Here is a 14,307-nt window from a genome sequence, read left to right on the forward strand (position 1 = left end):
GGCCCTTGCTCCTTATTGGAGCTGCCCTATGTTGAAGGTTGACACCCTTCGGGTGTGTGAGGGCCCTTGCTCCTCATTGGAGCTACCCCCTATGATGAAGCATGACACCCCTCGAGGTGTGTGAGGGCCCTTGCTCCTCATTGGAGCTATCCCCTATGATGAAGCATGACACCCATCGGGGTGTGAGGGCCCTTGCTCATTATTGGAGCTATCCCCTATGATGAAGCATGACACCCTTCGGGTGTGTGAGGACCCTTGCTTCTTATTGAAGCTATCCCCTATGATGAAGCATGAAACCCTTCAGGTGTGTGAGGGCCCTTGCTCCTTATTGGAGCTATCCTCTATGATGAAGCATGACACCCCTCAGGTGTGTGAGGGCCCTTGCTCCTTATTGGAGCTATCCTCTATGATGAAGCATGACACCCTTCAGGTGTGTGAGGGCCCTTGCTCCTTATTGGAGCTATCCTCTATGATGAAGCATGACACCCATCGGGGTGTGAGGGCCCTTGCTCCTTATTGGAGCTATCCCCGATGATGAAGCATGACACCCTTCGGGTGTGTGAGGGCCCTTGCTCCTTATTGGAGCTATCCCCGATTATGAAGCATGACACCCTTCAGGTGTGTGAGGGCCTTTGCTTCTTATTGGAGCTGCCCTATGATGAAACAAGACACCGTTCGGGGTGTGAGGGCCGTTGCTCCTTATTGGAGCTGCCCTATGATGAAGCATGACACCCTTCGGGGTGTGAGGGCCCTTGCTCCTTATTGGAGCTGCCCTATGTTGAAGGTTGACACCCTTCGGGTGTGTGAGGGCCCTTGCTCCTCATTGGAGCTGCCCTATGATGAAGCATGACACCCATCGGGGTGTGAGGGCCCTTGCTCATTATTGGAGCTATCCCCTATGATGAAGCATGACACCCTTCGGGTGTGTGAGGACCCTTGCTTCTTATTGAAGCTATCCCCTATGATGAAGCATGAAACCCTTCAGGTGTGTGAGGGCCCTTGCTCCTTATTGGAGCTATCCTCTATGATGAAGCATGACACCCTTCAGGTGTGTGAGGGCCCTTGCTCCTTATTGGAGCTATCCTCTATGATGAAGCATGACACCCTTCAGGTGTGTGAGGGCCCTTGCTCCTTATTGGAGCTATCCCCGATGATGAAGCATGACACCCTTCGGGTGTGTGAGGGCCCTTGCTCCTTATTGGAGCTATCCCCGATGATGAAGCATGACACCCTTCGGGTGTGTGAGGGCCCTTGCTCCTTATTGGAGCTATCCCCGATGATGAAGCATGACACCCTTCGGATGTGTGAGGGCCCTTGCTCCTTATTGGAGCTATCCCCGATGATGAAGCATGACACCCTTCGGGTGTGTGAGGACCCTTGCTTCTTATTGAAGCTATCCCCTATGATGAAGCATGAAACCCTTCAGGTGTGTGAGGGCCCTTGCTCCTTATTGGAGCTATCCCCGATGATGAAGCATGACACCCTTCGGGTGTGTGAGGGCCCTTGCTCCTTATTGGAGCTATCCCCGATGATGAAGCATGACACCCTTCGGATGTGTGAGGGCCCTTGCTCCTTATTGAAGCTATCCCCTATGATGAAGCATGAAACCCTTCAGGTGTGTGAGGGCCCTTGCTCCTTATTGGAGCTATCCTCTATGATGAAGCATGACACCCTTCGGGGTGTGAGGGCCCTTGCTCATTATTGGAGCTATCCTCTATGATGAAGCATGACACCCTTCGGGTGTGTGAGGGCCCTTGCTCCTTATTGGAGCTATCCTCTATGATGAAGCATGACACCCTTCGGGTGTGTGAGGGCACTTGATCCTTATTGGAGCTATCCTATGATGAAGCATGACCCCCTTCGGGTGTGTGAGGGCCTGTGCTCCTTATTGGTCCTGTCCCCTACGATGAAGCATGAAACCCTCCAGGGTGTGTGAGGGCCCTTGCTCCTTATTGGAGCTGCCCTAGGATGAAGCATTTTTTTTTTATTATTTTTTTTATTAGCATTTTAAATGTATACAATTCAAGTACAACCACAACATTTTGGTCACAGTACAACAGCATCCGTCATCCTTTTTCATTCCTAATCAAAGTCCCTCCATACCCTCCGCACATCAGTGCATTTAGTATAGGCATTTAGTTCACTTGATACAGTTGTAAGTATTGGGTCAAGTATTTCCAATAGTCTCTTGGTTTCGACCTGGTAGGAAGTTCTTCTTCATATGTCTGTAGTGTATCCCTACAATACGTTAAGTCAGAGATCCAGTCTTTACGTTTTGGAATCTTCCTGCCAGTCCAGCAGAGCGATACCCTCCGTTTGGCCATGAGTAACGAAATCACACAGAATTTGCGCTTTTGGGCCTTCACCCCAGGCAGTAGACCCAGCAAACAGGTGCGAATAGTGCAACCCACCTCACTGCCCACCATAGCCCCCAGCATCTGCATTACTTGTGTCCAGTATTCCATAACCGCCCTACAAGACCATGCTAGGTGGACAAAATCCGCCCCTTCTTCATTGCAGCGACCACACCTAGAATCCGAGCGTAGTCCATATCTGTGCAGCCTGGCAGGTGTGTAATATGTCTGGTGTAGGTACTTGAAGTGGAGAATGCGTAGATTGCCATTAGGTGTTAACATACCAGTCAGTGCACAAGCTATAGCCCATTCTTCCCCAGCTAATGTAACATCTAGGCAGCTATTCCATTTCTCCATAGCTTCATGTGTATTTGCCACTATGTCGCTTTGTAGTTTAGTATAAAGCGTCGATACCAAATTTTTAGCCGTAGGCGTGGTGATTAGCCACTGCAGAGCGGTCAGTACCGGCGGTTCAGCCGGGTACGTTGGGTAGAGTTTTTTCATGGCATTTTGTATCCTGTGATAGTTAAATTGGAACAATAACGTCTTATTACTAATGAATGTCAGATTTTCCAGCGTTCTGAAACTCCCATCTTCATAAAGATCCCCCATAGTGTCGATACCGACCTGTCGCAATAATCCCACCCCCACTGCTTCCTGAGTGACCGAGATCCCTGGATGCCAGTGGAGCCGAAGCGCCGGGGCATATAGTGGCAATTTGTTAGCCTTTCTTCCCATAATATGCCAAGCCTTGTTTGTGGTATCTATCGTGTTAATGTCACTCTTATGCAATGGAGGCCTACGATGGGTTATAACAGCTTCCAATGGGATCGGAAGAGCATCACCTTCCTCAATTGCAGTATGTGTGAGGTATGGGACTTTGTGATACCAAAAATGCGCATATTGCGCTTGCGCGCAAAGGTAATAAAGCAGAAAGTCGGGAACTCCGAACCCTCCCTGGCAGTAAGGTAATGTAAGTGTCTGTAATTCAATCCTTGCCGTTTTTCCCGCCCAGATTAGCTGGAGGACCATCGAGGTAATTCGACGAAAAACCGCTGCGGGGGGCTGGATGGGTATGTTATTGAAAAGGTATAATAGTTTAGGTAATATTACCATTTTCACAATAGCGATGCGGTCCGCCAAAGACAGCGGCAGTTGTATCCATCTCTGTACTTTCCCTTCCAATGCATCGATTGCCCTCCCATATTTAGTCCTAATAACAATTTCAGGGTCGCGGTGATACCACACACCCAAGTATTTTACCGGTTCAGTCTTCCATTCCAACGGGTACTCCATGGGGTGCGGTTGTGTGCTTTCCGTCAGGGGAATAATCAGGGACTTGGCCCAGTTTATATTTATGCCTGAGCCTGAGTGGTGCGCGAATTTAATATATTCCCTCAGTAACGGGTACAGATTGTCCCCTCACATATAACAACATATCATCTGCATACAGTGATATGTGCAGCGGTCTTTGCGGCAATTGTAGAGCCGAGTAATGATGTCCCTGCCGAAATTTTACACGCTAGTGGCTCTAGCGCTAGTGCAAACAATAGCGAGGACAAAGGGCACCCCTGTCTAGTCCCCCTACGAATATCAATGGGCTCTGAAATATATTTATTCACCCGGACTCGTGCCACTGGCGCATCATATAATAGTTGTATCCATTGGAGAAACATGGGTGGAAATCCCATCCTCCGTAGTACTGTATGTAGATTTGTCCACTCTAGCGAATCAAAGGCCTTGGCCGCATCCAGAAATACCGCCGCAGCCTTGGTCGTGGGTGTCAGATAGTGCGACAGTGCAAATAGAGTTCGTGTATTGTGGGCGGTTGAGCGCGATGGGATGAACCCGGATTGATCAGGTAAGATCAATTTAGTCATTAAAGGGTTCAGTCGAGCAGCAAGCAGTTTGGCCAGTATCTTATTGTCCACATTTATAGGAGACAATGGTCTGTACGAGTCACAGAGCTCTGGATCTTTGTGCGGTTTGAGCAGCGCCAGTAGCAGTGCTTCACGTAGAGTCGGAGGCAGGCTCTGCTGTTCATGGGCATTACCATACATCTCCACCAGATGAGGGGCTAACTGATCCACAAAAGCCTTGTAAAATTTGCATGTGAACCCATCTGGGCCCGGGGCTTTACCATTTGGCAATGATCTAATCACCTCCGTGATCTCTTCCACCGTGATAGGCAGAGACAGATAATCCCGGTGCGTGTCCGACAGCCATGCTATCGCCACATCATCGAGATACTCCATTATTTCGACCGATGTTGCCGTGGGTCTGGAAGCATAAACTGCTCCATATGTTGTCACGAACTCGCTTAAGATTTCCTGCGCGCCATATCTCTGTTCCCCCTTCTTATTACGAACCATTTGGATGTTCTGTGGTGCGTGACCTTCACGTATTTTAGACGCCAAGTATCTTCCTGATCTACCTCCCTCCCCGTAGGCCCTCGCTAACTGTCTCTTCGCTGTATATTTAAGTTCATCTTCCGCGTAGTTTTGGTACTCGGATAGTATAGTTCTAATGTCTCCTAAGATTTTGGCATCTCGTGTTCTCTCATATTCCCCCTCCAGAATTCGCAACTTGTCTTCCCTCACTGTTAGCTGCTGCCTTATGTCTTTTAGAATACCAGCGTTCGTACTAATACAGACGCCGCAAACCGTTGCTTTAAAAGCATCCCATAGCACACCTGGATCTTTCATAGTAGGCGCATTGTGATCAAAATAGTCCTGTATCGCCTGCCCAATAGTGTCTACATATATGGGATCTAGTAGTGCTTTTGCGTTAAATCTCCAACTGAAGGGAGGTGGTGCATAATGTGGAATTTCCAGGGAGAGGAGTACCGGGTTATGATCAGACAGCGTTCTGGGTAAGTGTTTAACCTCCCGTGTCCATAATGTAATATCCTCAGATACTAACCAGTAATCGATGCGGGACCAACTACCGTGTGCTGCCGATGCGTGTGTGGCCTCCCTCCCCTCTGCATTCCTACTTCTCCAAACATCAGTGAGTCCCCTATCCACCATTATGTCCTTTAAGATATGTAACGCCCATCTGTGTGGCTCAATCGTCGACCCAGATCTGTCTAAGTCATCACATAATGCGATATTAAAGTCTCCTCCCCATATCAAGTGCGTAGCTTGTAGATCCCTGAGTTTACCCCATAAGGAATGATAGAATTGCGGGTCATCCACATTTGGCCCGTATGTGTTCAATATGGCCAGTCTCTGCCCTCGCAGTATACCTGTAGTAATGACAAATCGCCCCAAATCATCCGCCACAGTATTCTCTATCGTGTACTGTAGTCCCTTTTTAACCAGTATTAACACCCCTCGTGCATAGGATGAGTACGAAGAGTGATGCACCGTCTCAGCCCACCTGCACCCTATACTAGATTGATTAGTCGGTGCACAGTGCGTCTCCTGTATTAGTGCAATATCTATGTGCAGTCTATCTAAGTATGCTAATGTCTGTCTGATTTTTTTGGGGTTATTAAGCCCCCGTACGTTCCACGTTAGCAATTTGAGGTACCCAACCCCTACTCGTGCATCCGCCATTTTCCAGTAGAAATAGTAAAGCATGACCAATACAAGCATTTAGTTAGTGCATTCCAATGAATTTCTAAGCATAAAGTGACCTCATTTTTTTCCAGCATAGGTACGTGGATTTCAGCGATGCGTCTCATGCACTGCGACCAACAAAACAACTTCCCCACTTCTTCCCTCCTCCCCCCACCCACTTCAGCACCCCAATCATGCCAAAGACATACCCCACAAAAGAAAACTAGCATAAATTAACGGAGTTCGGGGATCACCCGCTTTGGGGGACCGCCCAGAGCACACATCTCCATCCAACTAAATGGATGTGGACAGGTATACAATAGGATTTGGAGCCGTAGAATTACCATAACAATACAGTCAGCTTACTGTCTTATAGCATGTCTTTCAGCGACCATATGGCCAATCGCATCCTACCAACCCGCAGTAAGGCACATCTGCTTTCAGGTGGGCCGCGACCCAGCCCATCAACAACAAACCCGCAGCCACACCCGTAACGTCACATATACTAGAGAATTATTGCCAATGAGCAGATCTCGACCCCCAACAGCTCCATCTGGCCCATCAGCTCTCAGTCCCTCAGTCTCATTACTGCCACAGAGAGGTAAACAGTGCCTGCCAACAGTGCGGCCCCGAGTTATCAGTTCGTTACCACCCTTACCAATCATCAACAAACAACAATCTCAGCCCCGTCAGGGCTATACGCACTTTGCAGTACCATAGTTCAGCAGATCGTGCGTGAAGGCAGCAGAGTTCATACCGCTCGTACTTACAGTCTCCATCAGACTAGAATAGCCTCACAGCCAGTGTAAGGTATTGATGCCCCCTCCCAGAGTTTTTGGGACCGTCTCGTGACCGTTACCTCATCATGTGCATTTGCCCCTCCAGCCTCCCACGCCTTGTTTTGCAACTTCCGAAGTCTCCTCTTCATCTGCCCGCTAGTCTGCGTCTGGATTCTGGTCCTTTCTCTGCCGTTCCTTGCGTTTGGAGCCAATTTGTTTGACGAGATCTTGTGCCGCCTTAGGCGTGTGACATAGTGTTGCTCGGCCCTCATGCATCACTCGAAGCCTGGCTGGATATAGCATGGCATAATCAATGCCAAGGTCACGCAGCTTTTTCTTAACTGGATTAAATTCTTTCCGCGCCAGCTGGACAGCGACTGTGAAGTCCGGATAGAATTCCAGCGTATTGCCCTGGTGTGTGATCTGCCGCTTTTCTCGCGCCAGCCGCAAGATAACATCCCGGTCTCTTTAGTTAAGGACTCTGGCAACTATAGGACGCGGGGGCGCTCCAGGTTTCGGCCGCGGTGCCAGCGACCGATGCGCTCTCTCAATCAAGAACATCGGGGAAAGGTGTTCCGTGCCAAAGACGCTGCGAATCAACTCTTCCACATACGTTTCCATCCGTCCAACATTGGTGGATTCCAGAACGCCCGTGATTCTTACGTTATTTCGCCGCGACCGCGCCTCCAAATCCTCCGCCTTATTTTTTAGGACGTCCAGCAGCTGCTCTACCTCTGCACACTTTTGGGCCGTGGCCTGTGAGACATCCTCCACCACTCCAATGCGATTTTCCGCCTCCACCAGTCTCTCCCCATGTCCATCCAGCTTGGCCGCCATATTGTCAACGCGTAACGTGATAGTATCCAGTTTGCCATTTATGTCCTGCAGGCTCTGTTGGATGGCCTGCAGCACTCCCGCCATACCCGTGGACACCACCTCTCCAGCGTCAAGGGCAGCGTCCGATAGCGTTGCGGCGCCCTTCGCTTGTCGTTTAGATTCAAAGGGGAGTTTGGATTGGGTTTTATCTGGTTTCCCCATGTCCCGTTCTCCCACCGTCAGGCGCTAGGAAAGCCAAGTCGCGAAGTTCCCAGGTTGGGGTGTCGCAGTCCTCCGCCGTAAAGCGCACTTCGTGTAGCTCCTGCGCCTCTAGCCCCTGACAGCCACGTGAGCATCAATCTCGTCAATATCTCGCAGCTCTCACCAGACTCACCCGCGATCAAGGAGGTCGCCCATCAAGCGTGTAGTTCAATGCATGATATCCAACAGTCCAGGCGCTCTCCGGTCATCACGCACGTCTTGGGGGCAAGGAATGAGCGCAAGCGTCAGCCCGGTGCACTCACATTCAATAGCGGCCAGCGTTGTAGGCGCAGCAGGCCATAGCGCCGCCCTCCATCTCCTCCCGTGCAGTGGCGGTAGCCAGGGCCAGAAATCCTTAATTCACACTCGCGGCAGCCCCATTTCCCTGTACTCGCATGAGGCAGCCTTCAGTCCCCCGTTATCTCATCTGGCAGTCAGGGCTACCGGGGCAGGCGAGGACATATCTGTTATGCGGGCAACACTCACCCTCGCCGCGTGCAATTAGGCAGTGTGTGGCAGGCTCATATGCTGTGTCGGCGTCGCTGTTGGTCGAGACCACATTCCGCACCTTGGTACACTCTCACCCGGAGCTAACGTCGGAGCTGGTCATAGTCGCCATTTCGCGCCGTTCCGCGCACCATCACAGATTCCTCCATAAAGCCCTCAGATCGTTAGCGTGATCCCAGCGCTCACAGGCATCAGCAGTTTCGCAAGTCCCAAAGCGCAGGAGCGGCCCGCAGCGATGGTTCCGTCGGTTCCCCGCCTCAGTAGCCTTCGGTCGTTCCGGGCGGCGCCATCTTGCTGTCCGATAGCCGAATCTGTGGCAAGACTTTTAGCAGCTCGTTTCTGGGTCTAGAGTGCCATTAGTCGCTCCCCTGCTCCAGCCATGCGTGGACGCTTGTGTCCGGTCACCCAAACAGCTGTTTTTTGCTATTTTGCAGCTCTTTCCATACTCGTTTGTGCCGTTTTTTGTCCCCGTCCGGCGGAGCTGTCTCACAAGGCAGCTATTCCGCTGTGCGTCCTCTAGCACCCCCCGCCCTATGATGAAGCATGACACCCTTCGGGGTGTGAGGGCCCTTGCTCCTTATTGGAGCTACCCCCTATGATGAAGCAAAACACCCTTCGGGGGTGAGAAGGTCCTTGATCCTTATTGGAGCTATTCCCTATGATGAAGCGTGACACCCTTCTGGTGTGTGAGGGCCCTTGCTTCATATTGGAGCTACTGTATGATGAAGCATGACACCCTTTGGGTGTGTGAGGGCCCGTGCTCCTTAATGGAGCCATCCCCTATGATGAAGCATGACACCCTTTGGGTGTGTGAGGGCCCTTGCTCCTTATTGGAGCTATCCCCTATGATGAAGCATGACCCCCTTGGGGTGTGTGAGGACCCTTGCTCCTTATTGGAGCTGCCCTATGATGAAGCATGACACCCTTCAGGTGTGTGAGGGCCTGTGCTCCTTATTGGTCCTGTCCCCTACGATGAAGCATGAAACCCTCCAGGGTGTGTGAGGGCCCTTGCTCCTTATTGGAGCTGCCCTATGATGAAACATGACACCCTTCGGGTGTGTGAGGGCCCGTGCTCCTTATTGGAGCTGCCCAATGTTGAAGGTTGACACCCATCGGGTGTGTGAGAGCCCTTGCTCCTTATTGGAGCTACCCCCTATGATGAAGCATGACACCCTTCGGGGGTGAGAGGGCCCTTGATCCTTATTGGAGCTGCCCTATGATGAAGCATGACCCCCTTCGGGTGTGTGAGGGCCCTTGCTCCTTATTGGAGCTATCCCCGATGATGACGCATGACACCTCTCGGGGTGTGTGAGGGCCCTTGCTCCTTATTGGAGCTGCCCTATGACGAAGCATGACACCCATCGGGGTGTGAGGGCCATTGCTCATTATTGGAGCTATCCCCTATGATGAAGCATGAAAACCCTTCGGGTGTGTGAGGGCCCTTGCTCCTTATTGGCTCTGTCCCCTATGATGAAGCATGACACCCCTCGGGGTCTGTGAGGGCCCTTGCTCCTTATTGGAGCTATCCCCGATGATGAAGCATGACACCCTTCGGGTGTGTGAGGGCCCTTGCTCCTTATTGGAGCTATCCCCGATGATGAAGCATGACACCCTTCGGATGTGTGAGGGCCCTTGCTCCTTATTGGAGCTATCCCCGATGATGAAGCATGACACCCTTCGGGTGTGTGAGAGCCCTTGCTCCTTATTGGAGCTATCCCCGATGATGAAGCATGACACCCTTCGGATGTGTGAGGGCCCTTGCTCCTTATTGGAGCTGCCCAATGATGAAGCATGACACCCTTCGGGTGTGTGAGGGCCCTTGATCCTTATTGGAGCTATCCCCATGGCAGCAGCAACATTATCCAAAAGTGTACCGAAGGGGATTTATTCTAACATGATTGCGGTGATAGGTTTATAGCAGTCCTACCCTCAGTCCGCTACTTGTAAGCACTAATCTAATTCTAGAACAAAATAAAATAAAAACTGTTTTAAGTTTCAGAGATGGCACACACTTGCATACCCGTTTGAACAATAGCTCATGTTCATTATAATCACAAGGTCTTCTATTTTCGTCTCAGGAGGCCAGCTGCACTGGTAAGTTAGCAAGCAAAGCCTAACAGTTTCCCGCCCTGGTAGACTTCAATTGGGACCGGAGATATGATTTGATGCGGCCTGTCAAAGTAAATAGTGCAAAAATACTTACGTAAGCTAGATTATCACATTGCAGAATATAATAATATATACTGAATGTGTGTCATATTAATCACACGCATTCAGTATTTTACTAATCCTTAGTATTCACTTTTGTTTGATGGACTGGCACATGTAACTCAAGTAGGGAAATATAAAAGGAAAAATAACTTGTCAACCTTCCTAGCTCCTTCCTGCGCGCATCAGACGTCAACACTCTACTCAACCCATGCAACCCTGCTCTGAAAAACTATGTACAATGTGACATACCCATGAAAACATGATCCTGCAAACCTCAATCCTCAACACTTTGGTACTCTGCAAAATCTCTGAAAATTAAGAGTGGTTATAAGCTATGTTATGTTGACAACATTGACTAATGAGTCCACAACTTCACCCAACTTGACACACTCTGCTTAGCATTTAGATGACAAAGCTAAATGATAAAAACCTAAAATTAAATATTTGAGACAATTCCCACAAGAAGTAGCATTACGCACCAGATTGTACCTGCATCTACCGTTAAGATAACAGATATACAAGAGTGGATTGAGTTAGAAGCCAATGTCCAACACCGCCCTCTTTAAACGAAGCCGATGCTGCAATTCTTGGTTAAATACCTAATCAGCATGTAATGCTAACATTATAGACGTGTTGTTTTTTAATTCAAGTTGTTTATTAGGTGGGCCTTCATTTGGATATTGTCAAAAGTCTACTTTTCATGAATAAAACCTGATTGGTCGTCATGAATGAATTCTGGTGGTGTGGTGGCACGTCTGTAGGCTGGTATTCTCATGCAGAACCTGTTATCTACAGCTGCTAGGATGTGTACAAAGTGTTCTTTCCAGGTTTGGTGAGGACCATAATGGCTGCTTCTAACATGGAGCTATTTCTTTGGCAGTCACCGATGAAAGACTTAGGTGATTGTGGGAACAAACTGAGTGGCCGATGTCTCCCATGAACCTATCTGGAACCGGTGACTTCAAAGACTTTGTGTTTTTGATTGCTGATAGCACTTCCTCCTCCATGAATGGAAGTGTAAGTGCTTCTTTCAGATCAGGCATCGTTTTCGGGAATACAAGGTCTTGAAGCATATTGCCATGTTCTTCATTCATTCCCCGCCTCCAGAGTACAATTGTTTTAAAGCCTTCAACGGCTGCTCTTAATTCCCTGTCATCATAAATTGGTGTCCCATCCTCAATTTAATGCTGAGTATCCTAGCTCTATTCAGTTTGGCTTTCAAGGCTCTTGCCAATGGTGTTTTGGCATTATTTCCGTATATAGAGGTCTTCCGCCACGATTATAGGCCTGCCTCCTCTGATCTATTTGCCAACGGTTCATTCAACTATCCCCTTCTTCCTCAAATCTGCACCCGTTTGTTTGTGCTCTTTTGCTTTAATAAGCTTTTTTTCAGTTCCCTTTTCACTAGATCGCTACACCTCTTTGCTGCAGCAACCAGAGCAATGTATTTCTTCTAAGTACTACTTTAGGGTATCCCACAGGGTTTCCCGAGAGACTAATAATGTATTCTAACTTTCCGTGTTGTCTTTTATGTCCAGTATTTATTTATTCATTTAAAAGGTTTTATATAGCGCTAGTTGGACCCTTAGGTATCAGAGTGCTTTACAGAATCAAGAGCAAGGCAATAATCATAGGTTCAAGATTACATAAACTATAAAACAAGGGAAGTATGTTTCAGCATAGGAACAAACAATAATATATACATAGAAACAATTGTAAGGCCATGAACAATGGAAATTACTGCAATGAGGTCCAATCAAAACAAATTAGGGACCATGGAGAGAAGGACATCAGGAACAATAAAGGTGAACACAAAGAAAGAAATAGCCAACCGATCAAGAGTATGAACTAATCGCGAGAGCCTATTTAAACCAGGATTCAGTCAGATTCATGGGCTCCAGTATTTATTGAGGAGATGGCGTTTCAAGTCTCTTTTGAAGCCGGGGAAGGAGGGGTTGCAGCGAAGGTCCCTCGTGAGGGAGTTCCAAATGCTGGGAGCATTACCTGACAAAAGAGCGAGCCTGGATAATTTTCCTTTTTAGTTTGGGAGGCACGAGAAGAAGAGCAGTACAGCTTCTCAATGGTCTGGTACTTCCTGGTTTTGTGAGTTTGTTGTCTACATAGTTTGGGGAATGAGAGAGAAGTGCTTTGTGGGTGATGCAGGCAATCTTGTAGATGCATCTTTCTTGAATGGGAAGCCAGTTTAGGGACTTGAAGGCAGGCGTGAGATGGTCATACCGTTTAAAGTCTGTTATAGGCCAGGCTGTCATGTTAAGTACTGATCTGAGGAGGGTGAGGTGAGTTTTCGGAGTCCCTGTGAGGATAGCATTCCTGTAGTCAAGTTTCGAGAGAACCAGAGATCGAAAGACCCATTTAAGATCATCCGATGGACTGAATGGTTTAAGTTTTTTAAGGGGTTTAAGTGTGTAAAGCGCTCCTTTGGCTGAGTTTTTGATATGATCCTTCAGTGACAAATGTTTCTCCAGGGTGAAGCCTAAGGATTTAGCCGAGTTGGATAGAGTGAGCGACCAGTTTAGGGTCTTAAGGTCACTGGTCCAGCCTTGGATTGGAAGGTGGATACTTTTGGGGGAGAGCAGAATAACTTCTGTTTTGATGGGGTTTGATTTTAGATGGTTGGAGTAAAACCAGGATTGAATCTTACTCAAAGTGATGTTAAAATGTAGGATTTCGCTGTGTGATTTGATTTTGTAGTAGAGTTGTGTGTTGTGAGCATAGAGGTGATTTTTGAACCCTGCTTGTTTCAGGAAGATAGTAAGGGGTTTCATGAAGAGGTTGAAAAGTCTGGGGGAGAGGATTGAGCCCTGGGGGACCCCAAGTGTGACAGGGGTGGGTTAGGAGAAGGAAGAGTTGATTTTGATTTGTTGTGTTCGGCGCTGAAGGTAAGAAGTGAGCCATTTTACAACTGTGCCATTGAAACCGAAGAGTATCTTGAGTGATTCCAGTAAGGATGAGTGGTTGACTGTATCAAAAGCTACTGAGAGGTCAAGTAGGGTGAGAAGGCAAGCATCTCCATTCTCAAAGGAACGATGTATGTCATATACAATGTTGAGCATGGCGGTTTCTTTGATACAGCCTTTCCTAAAACCAGATTGAAAGGAGTCAAGTAGGTTGTATTTGCCTATGTGTCTGTTGAAATGTTGTAATATGCATTTCACCATGGTTTTAGCTAGGAACAGGAGGTTAGAGATAGGTCGGAGGTTGTTGGGATCGTTTGGGTCTGCCCTGTGTTTTTTGAGTATAGGTGTGTGTAGAGATCTCCAGCCAGGAGATGTCATGGAGCTGTTACCTAGTTACTGGAAGTATGACATGGGGAAGTTCTAAAGGGACAGTTGAGGAGAGCCATTGGAGATAAAGGAAGCTGCTCTCTGCTGGGATGCTGTTTTATTAATAAACCTACAAGGAAACTTCAAAGGAACCTGTGAAGGCTCTTCTTTTCATGGCGACGAGGGTGGGATTAAACAGTGATAAATCTAAAGTGGTACGTCAACCCCCATTGGAGTGTACAAAATTTCCATCAAGACCATGGGAGAAATTAGCTATGGACTTTATAGGACCAGTGAGTAAGTTGGGGCTAAGAGATAGGTTCATTCTAGTTCTGGTAGATTACTACTCTAAATGGTTCACGATAAGAACAATGGGTGAGATCAATACTGGTAATGTAATAAAATTCCTTGAAGAGATCTTTCTTGAGGAAGGTATACCAGGCAGTATAGTGACCGATAATGGTGTACAATTCGTTTCGAGGGAGATGCAAGAGTATCTTGAAAGAATGAGCATTGTTCATGAAAAAGTAGC

Source organism: Triturus cristatus, chromosome 1_1 (genome assembly GCF_964204655.1).
Source record: "Triturus cristatus chromosome 1_1, aTriCri1.1, whole genome shotgun sequence".
NCBI classification, from domain to species: domain Eukaryota; kingdom Metazoa; phylum Chordata; class Amphibia; order Caudata; family Salamandridae; genus Triturus; species Triturus cristatus.